At 45.2% G+C, this 22,091-nt stretch overlaps 1 protein-coding gene across 1 annotated transcript in view; it reads left to right on the top strand.

The window, feature by feature from the left end:
• Window positions 1-1,414: 1,414 nt before the first annotated feature.
• Window positions 1,415-22,091, top strand: part of ARHGEF3 (Rho guanine nucleotide exchange factor 3) — a 295,300-nt gene continuing 274,623 nt past the window's right edge. Inside the window, exon 1 of the mRNA XM_019724204.2 lies at window positions 1,415-2,107. The gene's annotated coding sequence lies outside the window, so the exon portion shown is untranslated. The remainder of the gene's footprint in view (window positions 2,108-22,091) is intronic.

Here is a 22,091-nt window from a genome sequence, read left to right as displayed (position 1 = left end):
GAACAGGAAATGGACGGGTCAAGAGGCACTGAGTCGGGGGTCAAGGAGCCCCTTGAAGCTGTAGTGTAATGAAGTTACAGCTGTTGGAATGAAAGTCAGTTTGCTCAAGATGCTCGGTTTTTGGCCCCAAAGGTGGGCTGTGGGCCAGGAAGAGGCCACCCAGCACTTGGAGGCTGAGTGTCTGCAAGGAGAGACAGGAGTTGCGATGAAGGTCTCAGCTGTGCCAGAGCAAGGCCTGAGCACAGCGTGCTGGTCATGGGACCTGGGCTGGAAGATCTACATCCCAGCTGCTGCTCAGGACAGGAGCCTTCCAGGGCGCCCTCCGCAGCAGCCCTGGGGGTAGGGGCTGTCGGAGCTCACCCCCTGGAGAGAGTGAGGAGGTCCACTGGAGTCCTGGTCCTGCCGCTTATCGCGAGCAGGTGGGGGTGGGGGTCCGCCTGGCCGGAGCGTTGGCCCCTGAGCTGATGCCCACTGCTCTGACCTGGGGACTAGCCTCACTTCTCTGAGCTTCAGTTTCTCCATCTGAGAAGTGGGCCTGCACAACCCCTATACCTCACTGGGCTGGTGTGAATATTCAAGTCAAACACCTAGCACATGAAAACAACTAATGAATTTTGGAACTTACAGTATGGGGCATTCTTTATTCCTGTTCTTATGAGGTCCTGAGGACAGTAGGCATTTATCTGTCGAATGAACGAATTAATGCAAAAAAAAAGTTTTATTTAGAGTCCCACGTTTACTTCCGCACGGCTGACCGAGGCCACTGCGGTCTGCTGCTCTTTCAGGCTCAGCATCGGCCCACAAACCGGCGATTCCCCACAACCCGCTGGGCGCGCGGGGATTCGCGCCGCTGGTGGCTCTTCCTCATTCTCACCCCCACAATCAAGCAAAGTGAGGCTCGGGCAAGACTCGACATGCTCAAGGTCAGCCCAGCGGCGGGGGTGAGGCTCCACGCGTAGGCTCCCCGCTTCGCCCGCTAGGGCAGCCCCTGCCACCCCTGGCGTGGGCGTCGCCGCAGTCCCATCCCGCTCCGATACCTGTCCGGCGAGCCGCCCCCGTGGTTTGCGCGGCGCCTTCTAGTCCGGGGAGCGGGAGCCGTGGCGGACTGCGTATCCCTTTCCCGACCGGGTAAATTCTCTCCACTGGAGTCTGGATTGGGTGGCGGGGGATGCCCCGGGGGCCAGCTGCCCCATCCGCTCTCCTTCGTTCTACTCCCTGTGAGCCTAGCAGGAAATGGGGAGTAGGGAGCGCCCTGCGGCGACCGGTGTGACTGAGTCTGGGTCCCGCACCACCTAATTCGGGCGCCCGTGGGGGTCCCGGGTCCGCCTCCCGCCCACGTGGCCAGCCCGGCCTCCCGGCTCCCGCCCCCGGCCCCGCCCCAGGGTGCCGCCCCCGCAGCCGCCGCCACCAGTGCAGCCGCGGCCGTGCGCTCTCCAGCCCCGCTGTGCCGAGCCTGCGCCGGGCGCCGAGGTGAGTGCGGGCGGCCAGCCGGGCACCCCGCCCCTCGGCTACACCCTCCCTGGCTGGACACCCCCTGGACACCCCGGAGCGGGACACTATCTGGGGTTGGCTCCTCCCCTGCCTTAACCGACCCAACCGGAGGTGGACCCCCCACTCGGAGTCGCCCACGCCGGGTCGCGGTGCCCGCAGCGGCCTCAATGCGCTTTCTGGCCCAGGGCACTTGGAGTGCTCTGGGCGCCCTGGGCGCGGGCAGGTGCGCAGAGCCGACCGGCCGCCGCTCGCGCTGGAGACCCTGACTTCGGTCCATTTGTGGCTCTTGGACGAAAGTTCCCGGAGCAACTTCCGGGGAGCGAGGCGCCACCTGTCTTGGGACGCGACCCGTTTCTCCGGGTGTGTTCCCCAGCCCTGGTGGGTCGCCCTCAGGTCAGACTCGCGTCGGGCGCTGCTGGTCGTGGCTCGCCAGGCCGTCGGTCACTTGGCCGCGGATAACCCGGTTTTGAGCGCGCGGGGCGGTGGCCGGGGTTCCGGGCCCTTGTGCCGGGGCTGCATCTTTTAAACTGCGCGGCCCGAGGATCCTGAGACAGAAGCAAGGGAGGCGGACACCAAGGGGTTAATGTGAACCTCCGAGCCTCGTAGCCAGAGACAGGTGAGCGTTTTCTGAGAGTGGAAGTTGACCGAGCCGGGTGGAAATGGTTCCCTTGGGCTTTGCCACGAGAAAGAGCCGCCCTTGTCAGCGGCTTCATCGTGGGCTTGAATGAACGTTGCTGAAACAGAGCGGCCTGTTCTGAGAGGGCTCTTGCTTCACTAATTGCCTGAAAGGAAGCACCGGCAGATGCTTAAGCATTTTATGGACGAACCAGGTGTAACCGCTTTCTTCTTGGGGATGTGGAAGAGAAGAGCTTTGCTATGTCTTTGTCTTAACTGTGTAGTCTTGGACAAGTTACTTCACCTATTTATGCCTCAGTTTTCTCATCTGCAAAATGGGGGTGATGATAATACAAGACTTAAAGGGTTGTGTAAGATAAAAGCTCTTAAAATTGTGCCTGGCACAAGGTAAGTTCTACATGTGTTAGCTGCACTTTATTATGGCTGACACCTGTCTAACTGGGCATTCTCATTCCTAGCTCCCCAGTGAGGTGGGTGAGCAGGCTCTTGCTCCTTCCCTTCTCCTACTGAGAGCTGCATTATTCAGACAATTGCTGTGGTGTCCCCTTCACCCTAACTGGTGCCCCAAAACACCCTAACTTTGCAGTAACCGTTACTATAGTTAACCAGCCTTGTGTAAAATGTATCTCAGAATGTGAGGTTAGAGATGACCTTTGTCAAGGACACTCATGGGAGATGGAGTCTCAGACCTCCTCTGGAAGCTCTGGGGTGTACCTGGATGTTTGCTTCTCTGGCGGTGGAGTGGGTAAGGTTTCAGTTGAATTCCTTCAGGCCTTGGGCCCCTCGGCAGTCTGACATGCTCTAGTTTCTGTGAGTGTGGCAGTCTATTTAGGGACCCAAAGGCCTGATCTTGTCCCCTCCCCTCTATTCATTCACCTCTAGCAGATTGTCCCTTCCCTCAGTTTCCCTGGGCGCAACAGTTTAGTTTCTTCTGGCAGTGGTATCCACAGACTGGAGTTCAGAACCTGGGGCTCCAGGAACCACCTGAAATGTACATGAGATGTTTGGAGCATGGCTGTATGTTTTTCCAGAGTGGTCTCTTTTCATCATGTTCTGCAAAAGGCCTGCACCCCACAAAAGTGGACCCTGAACAGCTGGTGGGGAGATGTGGGTTCTCACCCCCTGGACAGGGCAGGCCCGTATTTTTAGGGACTCGAGATGTCACTGTTACCTCTGCCTCCTAGAGGTGGAAGTGCACACGTGTTCCTCTGCGCCCTCACTCAGAGGAATTTCCCAGTGGAAAATTCAGGTCTGCCTTGACTTGGTAAAATCTGTTGAAGAAGTCAGTTGGGGGAAGAGGAAGGCAGGCTATGGGGGTAGGGAATGTTGGCCTGTGATGGAGCTTTTAGGATGGGATGCAATTCATGAACGTTTGAACTCAGGCTCAGGGCCTTTGCACATGCTCTTCCCTCTCCTGAGCGCAGCTTTCCACCACTACTTCTCATGTCTGGCATTTTTTCACCCTTTAGCTCAGATGTGTCTTCTGTAGAGAAGGTTTCCCTGACCACTTTGTCGAAAGCAGCCCCTTCCCTCATCAATTTCTGTCACATTCTCCCATTGTATTTTTTTCATGGAGTTTAACTTAAATGGTCTTATTTGTGTATCTACTTGTGGGTTTACTGTCTGCATCCACTCAGGAGAATGTAGAATCCAAGTGTGCAGAAGTGGTGCCCTGTTCACTGCTGAACTCTGGTCCCTGGCACAGAGAGAATGCTCAGTAAATGTCCCTGTGTGACAGAATGAATGAGCATCCACTGAATAAAGTGAGGTGAGGCTGGAGTGCTTTTAAGAGTAGTGAAATGCAAAGGAACTGGCCACTAGTCAGGAGAGCCAGGTTAAAAGTGACCTATAAGGTCACACCGTTCAACCTGCAGTTTAAATCACCTTCACCACCTCTCTTCCTTGTTATTACTTAACCTGAGCTTGAATCCTCCAGTGACAGGGAACTCTGCCTTCTGAGACAGCCCATTCCATTGGAGGGAAGATGAGGGATGCAGAGAACCAGACATAGTCCCTGCACCCACTCTGATGAGGACGAGATGTGGCGTCCAGGCTTCTGCATGCTACCATTCCAGTCGTTCTGGCCTACTCTGCGTCCTCATCACCCTCGTCACTGGCCATCCCAGTGTGCTGTCCCTTCTTCTGTGCCATCACCAAGCTTCCCAAGCCCCTGACCAGAACTCAGTGTACTACTGGGTCGTCTATCATTAGAGGGGGCCTGAGGCAAAGAGGCATCAAGAGACAACTGCTGTAGAGAGCCTCAAGGCCAAGTTCTCTGTTGTTCAGGACCCCATAACTACACTGGGCAGCGGGGATGAGTGGGGGGAGTCGGAGAGTGGGGGTGGGGCTCTGTTTCTTTCACTTTTGTTCTTTCCCTGAGTTTTTTTGAATCATTCTTAAATCAATCTATTAATCGTGGCCATAGCTGTATTTAAAAAATTAATTCTTGGACCCGTTATCTTAATGGTTTGTACAAGTATTATCTGATTCAGATCACCTTGCATATACTGGTCAAAACTCAAGTGAAAGTGAAATGTTTTTAATTGGATTGATTCTGATTTATTGAGTCAGTTCAGTTTTCTGCGTGGGAGATCGTCAGTGTGGTGGGTGGAGTGGGGTCTGCTATGGAGAGATTTGAAGATAAGCTTTTCTTTGTCACTTTCATGAAAATTGTTCAATTGGTTACTTGTATGAAAATGGATGTGCTTTCTATTTTTCTAAAAAAACAAGACTGAGGGAGGCTGTAGTTAAGTGAAGTCCTATCTCTACATGTGCTTTAGCCATTTTCAGCTCGTTTACTTCATTTATTCAAGAATCATTTATGGAGAGAGGGCTCTGGCACCGGGCCACACAGCAGTCAAGGAAACGGACCATGTTCCTCCCTTGTGGAGTTTACCTCCCGGTGGGGGAGATGGGCCGTAGACAACTGGATCTGTAATATATCAGGGGTGCGACCAGTGTAATGAAGAAGCTGAGCTGGGTAAAGGGATCCAGCGTGACTGGCATGGAGGCAGAGTTGGTCAGATAAAGGCGCACCTTGGTGCAGCGTTCGAGCAGCCATGTGGACATGTGGGGAAGACCGTTCCATTCATATGGAGCCCTAGGTTGTGGTTGAATCCCTGGTGTGACCAGTCAGCTGTTGTGCCCTGGACATGGTCTATCTCACTGGGGAAGGGAAAGGGAAATAGGCCGTGTGGGCAGAACCACTCCCACCCCCTCCCCAAATCCTAGCAAGTGGCTGGAGTAAGATTTTGGCATTGTGTGCACTCTGGTTGACCAGAAGGCTTCTTTTCCACAGAGTGGGACCCAAAGTGATGATGTTTCCTAAAATTGCCACCTGGACTAAGAGCATGAGACGAGGGGGCACTGCTGGAATTATAATTCTACACATAGTAAGACTTGCCTTACCCACCTGCCAGCCATGGTGTCATTTGGTCACATCCACTTCATCACGTAGAGGGAACCACCTAGAGTTGCTTAGCAAGGCTTTGATGGATAAATGAAGAAATCAGAATGTATAGGATTGTGGACCAGGAGATGCGTGCTTCCCATTCTCTCCATCGATTGGTTGATTGATTGATCAATTGATGTTATTTAACACAGTGTAAGATTCCAGGGGCTTAAGACGTGAGACCTTGCTTGTATGACCTTGAAGTACTAACTTAGCCTTTCTGAGTCTTGGTTTCTTTAGCTGTGATATTGGGGAGGAGGTGTGACAGGGAGGCTTCTTAGAAAAAGTGACATCTAAGAAGATATAAAGGGATGGCTATACATCACCCTAAAGGAGGATGGGGTGGGATGGAAGGAAGCGAGAACAGCATGTGTGAAGGTGCAAATAAAGTGTTACTAGCATTCAGATGACACAAGATTCTCATCGATTATAGCTGTGTGTGTGTGTGTGTGTGTGTGTGTGTGTGTGTGTATGTGTATGTACATGTGAGTACGCTGTGAGAAGGAGCTGACACCTTCAGGAAATGCCAGTTGGTCTGTGCTCTGGGCTCTGCGCTGACGTCCTCAGATACTCTCACACCTATCCTGTGGCCCAGGGCCCTGGTACTGTCCCCATCCTCTGCACCGGGCATTGGGGTGTGGAGTGACAAATAACTTGCCAACTGTGTGTCTCCCTGGGGCTCTGCTCACTTGGAGCTGGAGGTGATGAGCATCTTCCCAGAAGATTTATTTAGTGATGGCAAGAGAGGTGGGTGTTTCGAAATACCTCTGACAGGCCTCACTTGGGTGCATGGCCCCCTGGAGTCAGCTCTAGGGGGTGGAGGCCGTTCCCAGATAACGCTCAGTCCCTGACGCAGGGTTTGTTGGGATGTTAGATGTCTGCCTCAAGGTCACTGATGGCCACAAAACAACAAGGCTGGAGGAAGACATGGCCTTCATTTCCCAGGTGTCTCCTGACTTTTCCAAGGTGGACCCACTAGTCAGGGCAGAGCTAAACATGGGGCCCAGGTCAAAACCAAACTGCTCCAGAAAGAGGCTGGGAACCTTGGCTGGAGTTGGAGGACAGAGGAGGCATTTTCGTGTGTCTTGCCTGGGTCAGCTAGCTAGAGACCAGGATAGTTATTTAACAGTCTATCTTGGTTCCTTGCCCCCAAGCCCCACTTCCAGCCAGCATATGGTAGCTTTATGAGCCTGGATTTGCTGTTCCTGCTGATAGAACCCCAAGCCCTGAATTCATCTCCAATTCTGAGCTCTGTAATATTTTCCTGGAAACCAGAGCAGTTTACTGGCTGGCTTGAAGGCGAATTGCAAGCCTGGAGGCTGTAGAGACCGGAACACAGTTAGGGGCCTGTGTTCCAGGGCTCCTAGTAGAATGACCTTGGACAAGCTCGTCTGTAAGTGGGGGCAATGCTTGGCTATACCTCACAGGTTTGCTGTGAGCATTAAATGAGGAACTATTTGCCAAGTGCTTATTCCTACCATAGCTGGCATGCAGGAAGGGATGGCTGTGGTCGGCATCTGGTGACTAAGACTGGCCCAGGTCACTCCATCACGGCTTTGTGCTCCTGTAGAAACGTTGTACTCACACAATGGAAGTTCATCGTTCAGATTTGGAGACTTTACCAAATGCAGGCACTATCTTTTTCAGAGATGATTTTATTAGGAGCCAAATCTGGATAATGGAGGTGGGGGTCTGCTTATTGTGAGACAGAGGCCAGGTGTGAAAGGCCGCTGAGACTTTCTGCCCAGCCACGTCCACCTTCCTCCCCCACGGAGCTCTCACACCAGTACCCCCAGCTTATAAGGGTCCCCCGCCTTTACTCTTGGCCCTTGGTCCCTGAAGGGCATACAACACCCTTGCAACCTGGCTGTTTCAACTCACTGTTCTGATGACTTACCTTCAGCACACCACACCCCCAGCCACCCGACAGCCCCCCAGAGGCCCACAGGCATTCCCACTTGTACATCTTTGCTCCTGCTCTTCCCACCTGAATGCTCTTCTGCTCGTGTCCCCTGTCAGAATTTCCCGCATGGCCCAACTCCAGTGGCCTCTGCCTCCTTTCCTTCCCTTTTGGCTAGAAAAAGTGCTGTTTCTGCATGAGAAAGCCTCGTTATACTCTTAGTATACACAAATGCAAACAAATTGGAAGTTGTAGAGTAAATGTTGAAATTACACCTCCCCCATTTCAGGCTTGCTTCGGAGAGAACATTTATGGTCAGCTGGCTTTATGTTTTTACGCATAGGTGTGCGTACCTGTGAATACCTTTAAAAACCAACATAATGGGCTCATTTTATAGGTATTGTTCCCCAATTAATTTTTTCCATTTAGCTGTATGTCCAAGAGCACTTTCTCTGTCCATAAGCATCTCTCCTTTTTTTTTTTAAAGTATTCCCTAACTCTCCACTTCCTCAGAGAAGAGTGTACAAGTTTGTGTGGAAATATGTTTTCAGTTCTCTTGGGTATATACCTGGCCATGGCATTGCAGGTCATGGGGTAATTCTATGTTTAACATTTTGCGGACCTTGCGGCTGGTGGCTGCACCATTCTGCAATCCCCCCAGCAGTGCATGAGGGTCCCCATGACTCCACATCCTCGCCAACCCGTTATTGTCCATCTTCTTGGTTATTACCATCCTAGTGCATGTGAAGTGGTATCTGTGGTTTTGATTTTCATTTCCCTGATGACTAGTGGTGTCGTATCTTTTTTTTAACTATTTTTTGAGCAGTTTGGGTTTATAATAAAATTGAGAGGAAGGTACAGAGATTTCCTCTCTACCCTCTGCTTCCACACAGGCACAGCCTCCTCCGTGAACAACACCACTCACCAGAGTGGCACGTTTGTGACCAAGGGTGAACCTACATTCACACATCGTAACCATTCCAAGCGAGTGGTTTACCTGAGGGTTCACTTTTGGTGCTGTACTTTCAGTGGGTTTGGAGAAATGTCTAATGGCATTTATTCATCATTATAATATCATACAGACTATTTTCACTGCCCTGAAAATCCTCTGTGCCCCATCTGTTCATTCCCATGTCCCCTCCCCCGGCCGCCACCACTGATCTTTTTATTGTCTCCATACTTTTTCATTTTCCAGAATATCATATCGTTGGAATCGTATAAGATGTAGCCTTCTCAGATGGGCTTCTTTCACTTAGTAATGTGCATTTGAGGTTCCTTCATGTCTTTTCATGGCTTGAAAGCTCATTTCTTTTCAGCACTGAATAATATTTTGTTGTCTGGATGGACCACCGTTTAGCCATTCACTTATTGAAGGACATATTGGTTGCTTCCAAGTTTTGGCAACTATGGATAAAGCTGCTGCAAACATCCATGTGCAGGTTTTGTGTGGACATGTTTTCAACGCCTTTGGACAAATACCAAGGAGAGTGATTGTGGCATCTTGTAGGAGTATGTTTAGTTTTTTAAGAAGTCACTGAACTGTCTTCTGAAGGGGCTGGACCATTCTGTATCCCACCAGCAATGGATGAGAGTTCCTGTTGCTCCACATCCTGTCAGCAATTCATGTTGTCACTGTTCCAAATTATGACCATTTTAATAGGTGTGTAGTGCTATCTCAATGTTTTGATTTGCATCTCCCTGATGACATATGATGTGGAGCAGCTTTTAATATGCTTATTTGCCATCTGTATATCTGCTTAGGTGAGGTACCTGTTAAGGTCTTTGACTCTTTTTTTTTCAGGTTGTTAGTTTTCTTATTGTGGAGTTTTAAGAATTCTTCGTCTATTTTAGATAACTCCTTTATCACATGTGTCTTTTGAAAATACTTTCTCCAAGTCTGTGACTTGTCTTCTAATTCTGTTGGTATTATCTGTTGCAGAGCAGACGTTTATAATTTTAATGAAATCCAGTTTATCAGTTATTTCTTTCATGAATCATGTTTTCAGTGTCTAAAAGGGCAGCACCATACCCAAGGTCATCTAGGTTTTTCTTCTAGGAGTTTTATACTTTTGAATTTTACCATGAAGTCTATTATCTATTTTGAGTTAATTTTTGTGAAAGATGTGAGGTGTGTCTAGGTTTACATCTTTCATGTGGATTTCCAGTTGTTCCAGAGCCATTTGGTAAAAAGGTTGTCTTTGCTGCACTGCCTTTGCTCCTTTGTCAAAGATCAGTTGACTATATTTATGGGCATCTATTTCTGGCCTCTCTAATCTGTTTGATTATTGATCTATTTGTCTGTTCTTTTGCTAGTACCACACTGTCTTGATTACTATAGCTTTATAGTAAATTTTGATGTCAGGTAGTGTCAGTTCTCCAACTTTGTTCTCCTTCATTGTTGTGTTGGCTGAATATCTTTTCATGTGTATTGGCCATTTGTATATCTTCTTTGGAGAAATATCTATTCAGACCTTTTGCCTATTTAAAAAATTTGATTATTTGTCTTTTTATTATTGAGTTATCAGGGTTATTAATGTATTGTAGGTTTAGTCCCTTATCAGACATATGATTTTCAAATATTTTCTCCCATTCTGTGGGTTGTCTTTTCACTTTTTTGATGGTGTCCTTTGAAGCACAGGGTTTTCATTTTGATGACGTCCAGTTGATTTATTTTTCTTGTATTGCTTGTGCTTCTGGTATCATACTTAAGAAACCTTTGCCTAATCCAAGGTCAAGAAGATTTATGCCTAAGTTTTCTTCTAAGAGTTTTATAGTTTTAGCTCTTAGATTTAGGCCTTTGATCCATTTCGAGTTAATTTTTGTGTGTTGACTGAGGTAGAGGTCCAACTTCATTCTTTTGCATGTGGATATCCTGTTGTGCCTGAAGGATTTGTTGGAAAGGTTATTCTTCCCATTGAATTGTCTTGACATCCTTGTCCAAAATGAACTGACCATAAATGTATTTATTTTTGCACTCTCCGTTCTATTCATTGATCTATCTGGCTAGCCTTATGCCAGCCACTGTCTTTACTGTCTTGATTACTATAGTATTGTAGCAAGTTTTGAAATCAAGAAATGTGAGTCCTCCAACTTTTCCCTTTTTCTTGAGTGTTCTGGCTATTCTGTGTCCCCATCAGCTTGTCACCTTCTGCAAAACAGGCAGCTGAGATTTTGATAGGGGTTGTGTTGAGTCTGTAGGTCAGTGGGGAGTTTTCCATCTGAAAACATTAAATCTGGATCCTGAAGTACTTTTTCCTGGGTGCGTCACTCACTCAGCTCCCGAAGTCATTGAGTCTTCTGAGGAGACAGAGGCCCATCCTTCAGGCTGCACAGAAAAAACCGAGGGACATCAGCATCTCTTTTCGGGGAAACACAGTATGTGGCCTGGATTCACACCAGGAACTTTTAAAAGGACTCAGGCTTTCTGGGTTCAATTCCAGCTCCACTAGTCACAGTGTGACCCTAGGCAAGTTATCTTCCTGTGCCTCAGTTCCCCCATCCATAAAACGGGAATAGCAACATCCCTCCATGAGGTTGTTGTGAGGATTAAATGAAACAGTACATGTAAAACACATAGTAACTTCTGTAGCACAGTGTTTTCAAACAGAAGGTTTTGACCCATTAGTGAAATAAATTTGGTGGGTCTCACAACCACCATTTTTTAAAAAAGCATAAATTCGCTAGTGTAGAAAATATTCAGAGGACATTCGACTTCATAGGGTAAGTACTGTTTCAACAAACTTTTGTTTCCGATCTGTGCATGCACACATTACAGTCTAGATTAATTTCTTGCAATGAGTCACAGTAAAAAATGTGTGAAAAGCCAGCCCCCACCATATGTAAGTGCTCAATACGATTAGGTAGCATCATTGTTATCTTGCTCTAATAGGTAACGTAACTTTCTTTATTAGTATAATGAAACAGAGCTGTCAACATTGGTATCAGTTCTGCCATTCATTTACTGCAATGCTGTTTAACAGTCACTCCACCTCACAAAATTAACTTGCCAGCTCTCCTTCAGAGGACTCAAGCGGTCATATAAATATTTTCTGACTCACAGTGCTGGCCAGAGATTAGTGAGGGCCTAGAGCGCATGAAATGTAAGTGATTTGTTAAGAAAAACACTTGAGTTTGCAAGACCGCACAGGGCTTTTGTGAAATTAAAGCCATGCTGGAGAGAAATAGTCCCCCCACCCCACTGGGAGCTGTGTCATAGGCAGAGGTTACACAAGGTCAGCTGAGCTGCACCTTCTGAGACTGGAAACTCAGTTCTGTAACATGCTTCCTTGTTTGGGGGTTGGGTTATATCATTGTGTTTTTCCCCTAACTTTCCATGTGCATACCCAAGTGCACACACGCTCCACTAAAGAATGGAATATAAAATCCCTACAAACTGCCTTCTTTCACAGCTGATGTAAAGGGAACCTGCTAAACCAAAGTAGCTTAGATTTTGGAGATCTCAGAATCATTTCTATTGCGTATAATGTATAACCCCTCCAGAAACGAAGTAAAAACTCAGCCCAAATTAATGCTTTTTTAATTGCTTTTTTGAAACAACAGTAATAAACAACTCCATCTCACACCCACACATTAGCACGGTTTTATTTAAAATGGAACTACTCACCCCAGCTGAGAGTAAGCAGAAGTGTGAGTGGATTTGCAACTTCCAGTGGAGTTCCCAGGTTGTTTCTTACGTTTGGAAAACCAGGTTCCTATTGATACACATGTAGGCTCTTCCCTTTTTATTTCTTCTTTCATGAGGATACTATCTTGGACGTGTGCAAAGCATTATATCTGGAATGCATGAGTGTGTGCAGGGGTGTAAACTAATCTTTTAATATGTGATAGTATTCCTTTCTTATTTTTATTCCATTCTTTAGGCTATGAGGCCAGTGAATTGGGGCGGGCAGGACACAAAAATTGCTTTAGCAGCAGACCCCTTTCCTTAAATAAAATGTTACCTCTTTGTCCAATACGTAAGACAACTTAAAATGTGGCCTCACCCCATACTGTCCACCACTCCCTCCCTGGTGCCTCCAGGGCTATAGGGGTCCCCAGTTCTCACCATGCTTCTCTAGCCATGGAAGCAGGGGAGAATGGGAGGATCTTTAGGGGTTACCATCATGCCCTTAGGATAAAGAGAAGCCAGGTGTGCCATAGGCTAAATCAGTGCCAGGTGCACTTCCATTGCACAAATTCAGGAGTTAAATGTTTTATCCAAGGTCTCCAGACTTAAATTCAACAATACACCGTACTGTGTCACTTTATTCAACAAGAAAAAGAGATGCTGATGGCCCTAGATGTTTTTTCTTATAATTTACAACCTTAACAGTTATACAGACTTACTTATAGGATGTGTGGAAGAATAAAACATTGAACTAATGTGTCAGTGGATGGTAACATATTTAAATTATACATGGAATAAAAACGAATGTACTTCAGAGATGGAGTTAATATTTGTGGTGGTAATCCTCAAGAATGGTCATTCCTCGGTCAAGAAATAAGGTCTCTCTTTTCAATTTAAGGAGACTGAAGGTCATAATCTTTTTTTGTTTTTTAAAGTTTATTGGGGTGACAATCATTAGTAAAGTTATATAGATTTCAGGTACAATTCTGTAATATCATCTACATCTTGCATTGTGTGTTTACCACTCAGAGTCAGTTCTCTTTCCATCACCATATATTAGGCCCTGTTAACCCTCTTCTAGAGCCCCCCGCCCCCCTTACCCTCTGGTAACCCCTAAAGTATTGTCTATGTCTATGAGTTTTTGTTCCTTCATTTGTTTGTCTTGTTCTTTTGTTGTTTTCAGTTTTATATCCCACATATCAGTGAAATAATATGGTTCTCTGCTTTTTCTGACTGTCAATCTTATTAATAAAATGTTCTTTGTTTCTCATTCAGCATTTGAACTGATTAGAGTCAATCTCAAAAAATGAATTACGTAATAAGTTAGATGCTAGTACTGAGAATATTTGCAAGTCTTAGAATTTGTAGTGGTTTTAAATTTGTTTATGTGTCATATTACTAATCTGTAACAAGTAGATTTTCTGCATGTGTAACTGTTGCTAATGATAGCAAATGTTCTGAAGACTAGCTAAAACACAGACTAACGTTTTTACTTTGAATGTTGAAGTATGAAATACTGTGTTTCCCCAAAAATAAGACCTAGCTGGACCATCAGCTCTAATGCGTCTTTTGGAGCAAAAATTAATATAAGACCGGGTCTTATATAATATGATATGATATAATATAATATATAATATAATACCAGGTCTTATATTAAATTTTGCTAAAGGATGCATTAGAGCTGATGGTCTGGCTAGGTCTTATTTTCGGGGAAACATGGTACCTATCTCCTGTAGCAATTAAGAAATAGGATACACTTTAGTATCCTAATGAATTGTTATGTATTGAAAAAGTAGCCACAAATGGATACAAAATTAATACCACTTGTTTGACCTAAAGTTACATATAAAAACAAATGTATCCACTATGATGGCTTTGATCAATATATAGATATGTTATTCTTCCTTGGAATTTTAAGGAATTGGTGATTCTTCTACGTGATTATGGAGGTTGGGTGGCGGGGGCATTCAAAATCTGCAGGGTAGTGGCAGTTTGGAGATTCAGGGAAGAGTTGACATTTGAATGCAAAGGCAGTCTGCTGGCAGAATCCTTCTTGATACTGGAGGTCAGTCTGTGTTCTACTAAGGCCTTTGACTGATTGGACAAGTCCCACCCACATTATGAAGACCACTGTTTTACTCGATATCTACTGATTTAAATGGGTAATTTCATCTAAAAAACACCTGCACCTTCATAGAAACATCTAGAATAATGTTCGACCAAATATCTGGGCACTATAGTCTAGCTAAGTTGACACATAAAATTAAGCATCACAGGGGTAAGATATTGTTTGAAGTTGTTCTGAAGACAGGCAGTGGGAAGCAGGAGTGTGATATTGTTATAAATAGGAGGGCATTTCAGGAAGAACTGCCTCTTCCTTGATGGATTGCAAAATAAGCCCATCCCTCATTCCTATGGAATTACAAGGGGTTAGCATGGGCTGGCAGATGGAGGGGGTGGGGGTGGGGGTGGCAGGGAGTGGAGCTGATTTTCTTGCTTTGAGTTGAACGGATTTTTCTTACATTTCGCTTTTAGATCAGAAACCTAAGAGTTCATGGCCCCAAGTAAACAGAGCCATTATCTGCAGCTAGTGAGTGCTCGCTCAGTGCATTTATTTGCAGGGGACTCATGTATCATTTGTGTCTCCACCTAAACTTGGAAGACTTTGCAAACCCGTGCCTGTGCCACAAGCTACCACACAGTTGTGGTGACGTGTGGGTCACTGGCCACAGTAACTGTTGGATCTGGAGTTGTCTGGTGAGAACTCAGGCTGTATATGAGAGCATGGTATCCAGACAACATTAAATTTACCATAGTTTTTACGTTATCTCATTTTTATTGAGATATAATTCACATACCGTAAAACCAACCTTTTAAAGTATCCGATTTAGTAGTTTTTAGTATATTCACAAAGTTGAGCAGCCATTACAACTATCTAATTCCAGAACATTTTCATCACCCCACAATATTGCTTTTATTTTGAAAGTAATGTAAGCATTTAATAATGCCGTCTACTGTGTCAGCCCTATCAGCAGACAAATATGCTGTTATTTCTCCCAACTTAGGAAAACCCACAACCAAAACCCCCTTTTCACCCCATTTCTCCCTCCAGTTATGCCCCCATTTCTCTTCAGTTTGTAGTCAGATTTTTTTGGAAGAATTGTCTGGACTTGCTGACTCCATTTCTTTGCCACCCATTCTCTCTGACTTAAAAAAATATTGTGATAAAATGCACGTAACATAAAATTTGCCATCATAACCATTTTAAGTGTCTGGTTCAGTAGTATTAAGCATACTCATATTTTTGTGCAACAATCTCCAGAACTTCCTCATTTTACAAAACTGAAACTCTATCCATTAAACAATTTCCCATTTCTCCCTCTCCCCAGCCCCTGGTAACCATTCTACTTTCTGTCTCTATGAATTTATTAATAACTGCTCTAGATACCAATTATAAGTAGAATCAATACAAATCAGACTCTATTTGTCTTTTTTTGTGACTGGCTCATTTCACTTAGCGTAATGTGTTTAAAGTTCATCTTGTCACATGTGTCAGAAATTCCTTTTTAAGGCTGAATATATTCCATTGTATGTATAGACCACATTTTGTGTATTCATTCATCTGTTGAGGGACTCTTGGGCTGCTTCCCCCTTTTGGCTGTTATAAATAATGCTGTTCTCCCATTCTCTCTAGATCCCATCATTCCAAGCAGGCTTGGGGGCCCCTCATGAACATCTCTTGACCGAGTCTGCAGTGGCGGCCATGTTGTTTACTCCCGTTGTCTGGCACCATCTTGCCTGGCTACCAGCAGTGTTTGATGTAGTTGATCACTTTCTCTTCCTTGAAGCCCTTTCTTTACCAGGACACCTCCCTCTCCTGGGCCTCTACCCACATCTCAGTTATTGGCAACTCCATCCTTCTGATGCTCAGACCCAAAACTTGGGGTCTCATCTTGGACTATTGTGTCTCTCACCCCACACTTATCAGAAGATCCCACTGTGTGTACTTTAAAAATATACCTAGACCGTGGCACTGCTTACTGCCCTCACAGCTACCATCCTTGTCCTAGCCATGCTCCCCTCTCCCCTGAATGGTTATGGCAGTCTCTTTGCTGGTCTCCCAGACTCTGTCCTGACCTTGTTCCAGCTTATTCTCAATTCAAAGCCAGAGGGACCCTTCTAACGGGGTGGGCAGATCACTACTCCTCTGCTCAAAATCCTCAAAAGGCTCTCATTTTGCAGCAGAAGCTCAAGTCCTTCCAGTGGTGTGCAAGCCCCCATGCTTTGGCACGTTTCCTCTCGCATTCCAGCCACAGAGCCTCATTGCTCTCCTCTAACTGGACGCCTCAGGACCTTTGGACTCACTGTCCCCCTGACTGGAATCTCTTCTCCCCCCATCGGTATAACTTGGTCCCTCACTCTCTTCAGCCGTTACTCAGCTATCACTTTCCTTGGTGATCATATCTAAACTGCACCACGACTCTCTGCCTTCCTCGGTTATTTTTTCTCCTTATTTCTGTCACTATCCAGTATATGGTGTATTTTCCTTATTCATCTTGTTTATTGTCTGTTTTCTCACCTGTGAATTGTTGCGTGTAAGAGTGTGTGTGTCCTTTGTCTTTTCCCACCACACATTCCTGCAAAAGCCTTTTTTGTTTTTAAAGTTGCTACATAACCTTCTTTGATTATTACTTGTTAAACAGCTATATAATGTTTCACTAAGTGGATGTAGCAAGTTGTTGTTTTGGTCAGCTCTGTTGGGCAGCTTCCAATGTAGATTACACCACAGTGAGTGTCAGTATTGGGCATTGGGCCAGTCTCCCTCCCTCTCCTCTGGAAGGCTTCCTCGTCCGTGTTCTCCTGAGCTCCGGTGGGGGCCGTGGCCCAGGCTGGGCTCATTGTGGTTCCCTACCCTCCTGGCTGTGGTGACTGGTCCAGGGCTGCAAATAGGCACAGCCAGGCCACGCCATGCCTTCCTCAGGGTCATCCTAACTCACTCAGAAGCAGCAGGAAAGATGCTTGGAGCCACCTGGGTACAGAGCAATACGGAGGGGCCCCAGAGTCTGAAGTGGCAACGGCACGAGGAGAGGGTCAGGCATATCACCTTTGGGTCCAGTCACTGGACGGTTTGAGCTGCTCCAATTTTCTTCCAACAAATCCCCCTTTTCACTGATCTAGATGGAGATGGATCTCTCACTGTAAGGAATGAGTCTAGACTAATCCAACCCAATGGATCATCTGCCCCATTCCTTTTTATTTATTTATTTTTTAATTCCTTGGTCTCAGAGCAAAGAAAAATGTTAAAAATCTAAGTAAGGCATCGTTCAGGGCGGAAAATGCAGGTAGGCAGAGCAAGTCGATTTCTTTTTCAGAACTGGAGAAACAATGTAAAAGCAATGTAAAAGCAGCTGCCTGGATTCAGATGCTGGCCCCTCAGTTTCTTTGTCTGTAAAATGGGGATGGAATAATCACACCCCACCTCAGGGAACTGTTTTGAGAAGGAAGTGAGTTAATGCACAAAAAATCCTTAGAGTGGTGTGTAACACAGAATGGGGGAGCTTCACAGGGCATTAGCTGTGGCAGATGCTGTGTTTGATGCCAGACTCTTAAAAGTGTAAGAGGATTAAACATAGAACTACCATATGATCCATTAGTTCCACCCCTGGGTATATACCCAAAAGAATTGAAAGCAGGAACTCGAACAGATACTTGTACAGCCATGTTCATAGCAGCATTACTTACAGTAGCTCGCTGGCAAATGAACAGATAGACAAAATATGATATATACATACAATGGAATATTACTCAACCATAGAAAAGAGGGAAATTCTATAACATGGGTGAGCCTTGAAAACATTATGCTAAATGAAGTAAGCGAGACACAAAAGAACAAATATTACCATGTTTCCCCGAAAATAAGACCGAGCCGGACAATCAGCTCTAATGTGTCTTTTGGAGAAAAAGTTAATGTAAAACCTGGTCTTATATAAGACCCCATCTTATAGTAAAATAAGACCGGGTCTTATCATAATGTTTGCTCCCAAAGACACATTAGAGCCGATTGTCCGGCTAGATCTTATTTTTTGGGAAACACAGTATATAATTCTGCTTATATGAAGTACGTAAAGTAGCAAATGCATAAACACAGAAAGTAGAATGGAGGTTACCAGAGGCTGGGGGAGGGGCGAATGGGGAGTTATTGTTTACTGGGCACAACAGAGCTTCTGTTTGAGATGATGAAAAAGTTTTTATAATGGGTAGTGGTGATAGTTGTACAACATTGTGAATGCACTTGATGCCACTGAATTGTAGACGTAAAAATGGTTAAAATGGTAAATTTCATGTCACATATATTTTACTTCAATGAAAAAAAACATAAGAGGAGTTAGAGGTGTGAATACTACAGTGAGTCTCCCAGACTTTTTCTTTACAGGTTGAAGCTAAATCAAAATGGAACAGTGAATAAACAGGCACAAACCAAGAAAAATGTGGTGGTGGGGTAAACCACCCATGGGAGCCCAGTGGGTCCTGCTAAGATCTGACACTGCAGGCTGGGATCTGTCAGACCAGAGGGTGAAAGATGACAGACAAGGAGAGTGCCAGCAGAGTGTACTAAGTGACTGTGGGCAGGTCCGTCACATCCCCAGGTCAGATTGGCCCAGGATTGGAGCCCATGTGAGTCACAGCTCACCCCCCAGTGGACAGAAGGATGTGGCAGGGAAGGGCTGGGCTATGACTCAGAGGCCACTGCTGCTGTGAGCTTCCTCCAGGCACACCCCCTCCCGCCCCCTCAATTCCTTGATTCTGCTTCTCCCTGTGGGGGTGGAGGCAGGTGTAACCACTTCCTGTGCAGGGCATTGGGAGGGCCCCTCAACAGCCTAGGAGTTAGTTGTCCAGAGGTTTTGAGCAACTCCTTTTTGGAAACATACGTAGCAGCTACATTGTTCGAATGCTTGCTGTGTACAGGCTCTGGGCTCAGGGCTCTCTGCACGCTTTGTCTCCTTTAAGCCTCACTGTCACTCAGTCAGCTGGTCTCATCAGTCCCACTTTACAGAAGAGGGAATAGGCTCATAGGGGTGAAGCAACCTGCCTACGACTACACAGGTGGCAAATGGGAGAGCTGGATTTGTACCTATGAGTAATTCAGGAGCCTGGACCTGTAGCCATGTACACACACACACACACACACACACACACACATTGTGACAGGATATACTCCAAAAGGTGACTTATCTCTGTGTCATAGGTTTAAAGAATGTTAGCAAATACAGATAATAAGTGTATTTTACAACAAAAAAGACATTAAATAATGATTGCCTTTTAGCATTTCAGGTCTTAAAGGGTGGATGACATTAAACAAACCCACTGAGGACAGAGTGTCACTCACTGTGCCTGACATAGGGACTACACAATCATGACAGTTCTGCTAATATTTGTGAAAGTGTAATAACATTTCAAAAAGACCAGGCTCATTTGGAACAAGTTACCATAAACGTTACAATAGATAAAATAGATATAATGTAGATTGCCCCTTGAGGGAGCAAACTGTAATACTTGTTTCCAAGGCTTTCTTTGTTTTTCTGTGTGTAAAAGGCTATGTGTCTTGTTTTGTGGAATCTCTTTCAAGATTTTTATTTGAAAGAAATTGTGGGAAATATGTAACCTTTCCTCGTTTTACAGTCACTTCTTGGTGAATGTAGCAATGATAAGGACAGGCCCGAAAAGTTGAAGTCCGATAAATATGGGAAAAAGGAAAGTCATTTTAGCCAACAGTTTAAATCTTGGCTCCTGAAATTTTATCAGAGTTGCTAACTTGGTGGCAAAACTGACTCATTTAGGTGGCCTCTCCTTAACTTTTACCCATGTGTCTAATACCAACAGCAAAGTCAGTGAGAGCAAAAATTAAACACCTGCTTTTTGTCCATTATATTAGTAAGAGGCATTCATTCGTTCATTCATTCATTCATTCTTTGAACAAGTATGCATTGAGTGGTGTGATGGCTGGGGCTTCCTTCACTGGGAGGGATATAGAAAAAATAAGATTAGAAATGAGTTGACTCTTGAAGTTGTATGATGGGCACATTCTTCCCATGTTTGTATGTATTTGAACTTCTACTTTCAAAAAAGTTAAAATATGTAAAATGAAGCACTTACCTTAGGCCAGGCCACGTGCTAGGTGCTGGGGAGGCTTTGGTGGTCAAGAAGGCTCAGACTCTGCCTTTCTGGAGTCAACAGCCAGACTCACTCCGGAAACAGATATTAATCAAATAGTCACATGAATGCAAGTACAATTACAGCTATGATAGTGCTGAGAAATCACGAGCAGAGATGCAAAAATCTGCAGTGTAGACCCCATTCCACCCAGGACCGGAGGAGAAACTAAGTAAGTAAGAGTCCTCAGCTTGAGGTAACACCAAGGGGTCAAGTGTGTGTGTGTGTGTGTGTGTGTGTGTGTGTGCGCGCACGCGCGTGCACAGTCAAGGCCCAAAGGGGTCTTTCTGTTTCTTTGCCGGCTTGAACCATGGTGTAATAGAAGCATTTCAAGGTATACCAGTTCACTGTCTGCTCTACAGCCTCAAGATCTAGCATCATCCTCCAATGGCTTCTGATTCTTTCTGCTTAGAGAAAAACCCAAACTTCTTCTTCCCTTCACCTATGTGCCCCGCCAGTCCTTGTCATGCTTTCTGGACTCATGAATGCTCCAGCAAGATTCCAGTCGCTCGCCTTTCTCAGCTTTTGAGTATGCTGTTTCTCCCATCCAGAATGCTTCTGCCCTTCTCTTCTCATGGCCAGCTCCTCTCCATGTGTAGGTCTTGGCCTTCTGAGCACTTCTCTCTGTTTACTTTCTCTTCCCCCATTTTAAAAATGGAACTCTTCCCCAGCTGTGAGCATGGTGACATGTCTGGTTGTATCTTGTGGCCTCCCTAATTCCCAGCCTGTAGATGCAGATAGTGGGCATACAGCAGGTCTGACAGCCGGGTGCTATCTTATAGTGTCCCTATACATATTCCTACTTAGTCATTTTGCATTTTAAAGGAATTTGGCACGTGCAATTGTCAAAATGGACTTGGGAAGTTGTGGAAGCTTCATATGAGATAAGAGTGCTTTGTATATGGTTCATGTGCAGAAATTCTCTCAAACAATAGGGACATTTACCTCTGAATTCTGTTGGGCTGCAGGAGGTGATGTGGAATTAGATGCTTCTGCAGGATCCAGGTAAAGGATTGGGGTTGTCTGGGAAGCTGCATCTTCCGCTGGGGGTGACAAAGATTGATGATTGACCCTTGTTGTGTATATGGTTTATGGTCACAGATCACAGAATGTTACAACAAAAGTACATCCAACCCACCACTATCTTATACCATACACAACACAAAAGAAAGCCTCCAGATGAGTTGACCTAAATGTGGAAGGTAAATCAATGGAACTTTTAGAAGGTAATAGAGAAAAATAAATGCATGAAATTAGGCTAGGCACAGGTTTCTTAAATAAAATACAAATAGCGTTACCATAAAGGAAAAAGTTTATAAATTGGACTTGGTTAAAATTAAGAACTTTTTCCAAAAGACTCCATTAAGAAAGTGAAAAGCAGTCTGGGAGAAGATACTTGAAATACATATGTCCAACAAAGAATTCATATCTGGAATATATAAAGAACTATAAACCAATAAGAAACAGACAACCCAGTTTAAATAAGACAAAAGACTTGAGCATCAAGTCACCAAAGAGGATTCTGGATGACCAATTAGCATATGGGAAGGTACTTAACCTGAGTAGTCATTAGAGAAATGCAAATTTTAACCACAATGAGATATCACTATATATCTACCTAGAATGGCTAAAATGAAAACCACTGATTATAGATGTGTTAGTGAAAATAAGAAGCAACTGGAACTCTCATGTACTGCTAGTAGGCTATGAAGTGGTACAACTGTGTTGGAAAAACATTTTGGCCGTGTCTACCAAAATGAAACATATGCCTGCTT

Source organism: Rhinolophus sinicus, linkage group LG10 (assembly GCF_036562045.2).
Source record: "Rhinolophus sinicus isolate RSC01 linkage group LG10, ASM3656204v1, whole genome shotgun sequence".
Lineage (NCBI taxonomy): Eukaryota > Metazoa > Chordata > Mammalia > Chiroptera > Rhinolophidae > Rhinolophus > Rhinolophus sinicus.
This window is presented reverse-complemented; position numbering and strand designations above follow the sequence as displayed.